Source organism: Melanotaenia boesemani, chromosome 11 (genome assembly GCF_017639745.1).
Source record: "Melanotaenia boesemani isolate fMelBoe1 chromosome 11, fMelBoe1.pri, whole genome shotgun sequence".
Taxonomy (NCBI): domain Eukaryota; kingdom Metazoa; phylum Chordata; class Actinopteri; order Atheriniformes; family Melanotaeniidae; genus Melanotaenia; species Melanotaenia boesemani.
The window spans coordinates 756,707-762,510 of record NC_055692.1 but is presented as its reverse complement, the minus strand read 5'-3'; the positions used below and the strand labels follow the sequence as shown (position 1 = coordinate 762,510).

At 53.7% G+C, this 5,804-nt stretch overlaps 1 long non-coding RNA gene across 1 annotated transcript; it reads left to right on the top strand.

Annotated features, from left to right (window-relative positions):
* The first annotated feature begins 377 nt into the window (after positions 1–377).
* Positions 378–1,040, top strand: LOC121649222. Its single transcript, XR_006012085.1, has 2 exons — positions 378–899; positions 973–1,040. It is a non-coding gene; the product is annotated as an uncharacterized LOC121649222 (long non-coding RNA).
* The last annotated feature ends 4,764 nt before the right edge of the window (positions 1,041–5,804 follow it).

The following is a 5,804-nucleotide window of genomic DNA, read 5'->3' as shown; positions in this document are numbered from 1 at the left end:
AATGAGTTTGCCTCATACATGCATGGTGACATCACTTCCTATTGTTGTCTATGGCATTGTCTATGGGAGTACCATACAATATAAGCGACCGCTGCCTTAGCATTAGCTGCAAATGTGAGCGCCCACAGTCTTAGCGTTAGCTTCTAATGTTGGAGAAAGTGGGTCTAATCCCAGTTATGTCCCAGTTTAATATCATGGCTGTTTATGGAAACTGTTCAGTAAATGTCTCGTTCTTCTTCTGAACAGTGAAGCCAGTCTGATGGAGTGAACATTATTTTAGTACAAAGGTAGCAACAAGCTAATGTTTATGCTGTTGTGGCTCTAAGCTCTTGCTAACATAGATGCTAACATTAGTTTCATGTTACCGTGACTAACTGTCATGCTCCGTGGTTCGGAGCCGGTTTTTCCCAGCTACCCTGAAGGCATCTTCCCCGCACGCTGGCTTGATTACTGATGCGCTCCACCTGCGCTGAGCACTTTATATACCTGCCTGTTTCATCTCTCAGTTGCCAGATCGTCTTGGTTCTACCCTGTACGCTTCCAGCCCTTATTTCTCAGCCTGTTTGCCCGTCTGTTGTTGACCCGTTTGCCTTGGATTTGGATTCTGCCTCAGCCTGCCCCTGTCTGGTACTCTGCCTGTCTCTGTTTGGATCTCCTGGCTCTGGACCTCTGGAATCGATTATTGGACTTGGATTACGGATTACGGACTACTCCCCCTAACCCCCACGAGGATTCTCGTTTCCCACTCTGTCAGCCTGGCCGGCAGTTCAACCTATCCAGATACTAACCCCTCTTTTGCTCAGCAGCTTCTCCTACAGCACGCAGCAGATTTCCCCCCCGGATTCCCGTGGCTCTGAGCTTGAGGATTCCTCCCTCTCCCGCTGGATCTCACTCTGCTGGTACGTCAGCCACACCATTACGCACTGTAACCTGCCGCCCCCTGCTTACTAACATCTGTCTCCATATTCACAGAAGCCTGAACTTAGAAGACCCGGATTGCACATTCCTTACATTGTAAACAAATAAAAGTTTGTACCCATCCCTGGAATTCTGAGTCATCTTGAGTCCAAACCTCGGGGCGGCAGTGGCTCAGGCGGTAGAGCAGGTCGTCCAATGATAGGAAGGTCGGCGGTTCGATTCCCGCTCCCGCAGTCATCTGTCGTTGTGTCCTTGGGCAAGACACTTAACCCTCCTTGCCTCCAGTGTTGGCATCGCTGGTGTATGAATGTGTGGATGAATGTTCGGTGATGGTCGGAGAGGCCGTAGGCGCAGACTGGCAGCCACGTTTCCGTCAGCTTGCCCCAGGGCAGCTGTGGCTACACATGTAGCTTACCATCACCAGGTATGAGTGAGGAGTGGATGAATAGTGGATTCACACAATGTAAAGCGCTTTGGGTGCCTTGAAAAGCGCTATATAAATCTAATCCATTATTATTATTATTATTATTATTAGCATCATGACAGAACGATCTGGCCAATCAATGGACTCCTCAGAACCCAGGGATTGGCGAACTAAAGTTGAAAGTGCTATCTGTCAACAGGAAGCTGGATTAAACGAACTCATTGTACAGGTCAAGTCTCTGGCTAAAAGCATCTCCCAGCTGACCCCGTCCGCTCCTGTTGAAACCCGTCCCCCTGTACGTTCCCCTACAGTTGTCCCGGGCTTCGAGCCCCGCGTGGCGCCACCAGAAAGGTATTCTGGAGATCCAGGTCAGTGCCGGGCCTTTTTGACACAGTGTGCACTACAGTTCGAATTACAACCTTCTTCATTCCCCACAGAAAGAGCCAAGGTGGCTTTTGTCCTGTCCCTCTTGTCAGGAAGAGCCAGGTTATGGGGAACCGCGGAATGGGAACGGAATTCACCTGTCATTAGCACTTTTTCGAGCTTCTCGGAGGAGCTACGCCGGGTCTTTGATCCCATTCGCCCAGAACGGGAAGCATCCAGAAGCCTGTTCTCCCTCAGTCAGGCGAACCGGACAGTTACAGACTACGCCATCGATTTTAGGACCCTGGCGGCTGACAGTTCTTGGAACGCGTCAGCCCTCTTTGACGCATTTTACAATGGTCTTTCCGAGCGAATAAAGGACGAGCTCGCCGCCAGGGACCCGCCTAAAGATATTAATGCCCTAATTGATCTCTCCATCCGCATTGACCAACGTCTCCGTGAGAGGAGGAGAGAAAGAGGAGGGATCCGGGACCTTAACCACCTACCTGCTCTTCCCAGATCTTTTCCACCACCTCTCTTCAAAGAGTCCATTCCGTCTCCGACCTCTGACACAGAACCCATGCAACTTGGTCGGTCCAAACTGTCCCAAGCCGAAAGAGACCGGAGGTTAACCCACAGACTCTGTCTCTACTGTGGTCAATCAGGTCACATAGTTCGCGCATGCCCAGTAAAAGAAGGGGCTCGGCGGGGGTCGGGAGAACCCTGCTGAGCCGTACACTCCTCAACCCATCCGTCTCCCGACCCATTTTCCACATTCAAGTGACCGCAGCGGGACTGGACCATGAACTTTCTGTATTTATAGACTCCGGCTCAGACTCAGAGTTTATTGACAAGAATTTGGCTGAACAGCTAGGTCTCCGTTTTTCTGCTTTGCCAAACCCTGTTCAGGTCCGAGCTCTGGATGACCATCTCCTGCACCAGGTCACCGTGAGAACTGAGCCCGTGCCGGTTGTCATAGATAAGTGTCATCATGAGACACTCAGCTTTTTAGTTATTGACTCCCCTCAGATTCCGGTCATATTTGGTATCACCTGGTTACAGCTTCACAATCCTCAGATAGATTGGCAGAACGGCAAAATCATAAACTGGAGCACGAACTGTCTTACCACCTGTCTCCGCTCATTTCCACCTGTTAGCCCCAGGGTAGAAAACACAGAGACCGATTACCCCTGCCTTTCACAGGTACCAGACCTTTATCATGACCTAAAAGAGGTTTTCAGCAAAAGCAGAGCCACTTCCTTACCTCCTCACCGCCCTTATGATTGCGCCATTGATCTCCTGCCTGGCACCACTCCTCCCAGAGGCCGTCTGTATTCCCTGTCGGCCCCCGAAAAGAGAGCCATGGAACAGTACATCTCCGAGTCATTATCAGCCAAACTCATTCGTCCTTCCTCCTCTCCTGCCGGAGCAGGTTTCTTCTTCGTGGATAAAAAGGACGGCTCACTGCGACCATGCATTGATTATCGGGGACTAAATGACATCACCGTGAAGAACCGTTACCCTCTGCCCCTCATGTCCTCCGCACTGGATCTCTTGCTGCAGGCATCCATTTTCACTAAGCTGGATCTACGAAATGCATATCATCTAGTCCGCATCCGCGAGGGGGACGAATGGAAAACGGCATTCAACACGCCAGATGGTCATTATGAATATCAGGTCATGCCGTTTGGTTTAACCAACGCCCCTGCTGTGTTTCAGGCGCTGGTTAATGATGTGTTACGTGACATGCTTAATAAATTTGTGTTTGTTTATTTAGACGACATCCTCATCTTCTCCCGGAATCTCGAGGAACACGTCCTCCACGTCCGCACGGTCTTGCAACGCCTCCTACAGCATCAGTTATTTGTGAAAGCAGAGAAGTGTGACTTTCATTGCCCGTCAGTGTCGTTCCTGGGAAGCATCATCTCGGCAGGAGGCGTGGAGATGGATCCCTCCAAGATCTCCGCTGTGCGTGAATGGCCCACGCCTGTTAACTGCAAGCAGCTCCAGAGGTTCCTGGGGTTTGCTAATTTTTATCGTAGGTTCATCAAAGATTACAGTGTCATAGCCTCCCCTCTTCACCAGTTGACGTCTGTCAAAAATCTGTATGTCTGGAATAAAAGAGCCGAAGCAGCCTTCACCCACCTCAAGAGAGAATTTACCACAGCTCCCCTTCTGCGCACCCCTGATACATCTCGCCAGTTCGTGGTGGAGGTTGACGCCTCCGACTCCGGTGTGGGGGCTGTCCTCTCTCAGCGGAGTCCTGATGATGCTAAAATGCACCCCTGCGCTTACTATTCTAAGACCCTGACCCAGGCCGAACGTAATTATGATGTTGGAAACCGGGAACTGTTGGCTGTCAAGCTCGCGCTACAGGAATGGCGACACTGGCTGGAGGGCGCCGCCGAACCGTTCCTTGTCTGGACTGATCACAAGAACTTGGAATATCTACGGACTGCTAAAAGACTTTCACCTCGTCAGGCCCGTTGGGCCTTATTCTTCAACAGGTTTGACTTCACTCTTGCTTACCGACCTGGAGTCAAAAACATTAAACCTGATGCTCTCTCCCGGCAGGCTGTTTCTCCGGAGGAAGACGCAGATGAAGCCGGGGATTTCATCCTCCCTGCCCATGTTCGTCTGGGAGTCACTCGGTTACAACTGGAGGATGAGGTCGATCGGGCTCAGGCTGGCGCAGTCATCCCGGATGGCTGTCCTGCGGGTCTGTTATTCGTGCCTCCCGGTCTGCGCTCCAAGGTTTTGGTGTTCTGCCACTCTTCCCGCCTGGCATGTCATCCTGGAGCTACGCGCACTCACCATCTGTTGTCCCAGAGGTTTTGGTGGCCTTCCTGTCGACGGGATGTTCAGGAATTCGTGGCTGGTTGTCCTGTCTGCGCCCGATCCAAGTCCTCTCGACAGCGTCCTGCTGGTCTTCTGCGCCCTCTGCCCATACCACATCGCCCCTGGTCCCACATTGCTATGGATTTTGTTACTGGCCTCCCTCCATCGGGTGGCATGACGGTTATCCTGACTATCGTTGACCGGTTCTCCAAGATGGCCCACTTCATCGCCCTCCCTAAGCTGCCCACAGCCAAGCAGACGGCGGACCTCCTGACTGACCATGTTTTCCGGCTCCATGGCATCCCGGTGGATGTTGTTTCTGACCGGGGTCCCCAGTTCGTCTCGAAGTTCTGGGCCGAATTCTGCCGTCTGCTGGGGATCCAGGTCAGTCTCTCATCTGGTTTTCATCCCCAGTCTGATGGTCAGTCTGAGAGGGCGAATCAAACATTGGAAACCTGTCTCCGCTGTCTGTGCTCCGAAAACCCCTCTGCCTGGTCCCGCAACCTGTCCTGGGTGGAGTATGCACACAACACTTTGCCCTCCTCAGCCACAGGGCTGTCTCCCTTCCAAGTGGTCAATGGGTTTCAACCTCCGCTGTTTTCCCCTCAGGAAGAAGAAGTGCGGGTTCCTTCGGCGCATGCGGCGGTCCGCCGCTGTCACCGGCTCTGGCGGCGCGCTCGTGCTGCGCTTCTGGAGACGTCTCAGCGCTACCAGACGGCGGCCAACCGCCTGCGCCGGGCCGCCCCGTCCTACCGGGTGGGTCAACGGGTTTGGCTGGCCACCAAGGATCTTCCGCTACACCTGGAATGTCGGAAGCTGGCTCCCAGGTTCGTGGGGCCGTTTCCCATTGCGAAGGTCATCAACCCTGCGGCTGTGCGTCTTCGTCTCCCGCGGACCATGAGGGTTCACCCTACGTTCCATGTTTCCCGGGTCAAGCCTGTCCTCTCCTGTCCGTTGGTGCCCGCCTCCAGACCCCCGCCGCCCGCCCGGGTCGTGGGTGGGGGTCCTGTTTACTCTGTGCGCCGCATCCTGCGCTCCCGCCGCTCGGGCCGCTCTCTCCAGTACCTTGTGGACTGGGCTGGTTATGGCATCGAGGAGCGGTCCTGGATTCCTGCTCGCTTCGTGGTGGATCCTGCGCTCCGGGCCCGCTTCCATCGTCGCTTCCCTGGTCTGCCTGGTGGGTCGTCTTGAGCCGACCCTTGTGTGGGGGGTACTGTCATGCTCCGTGGTTCGGAGCCGGTTTTTCCCAGCTACCCTGAAG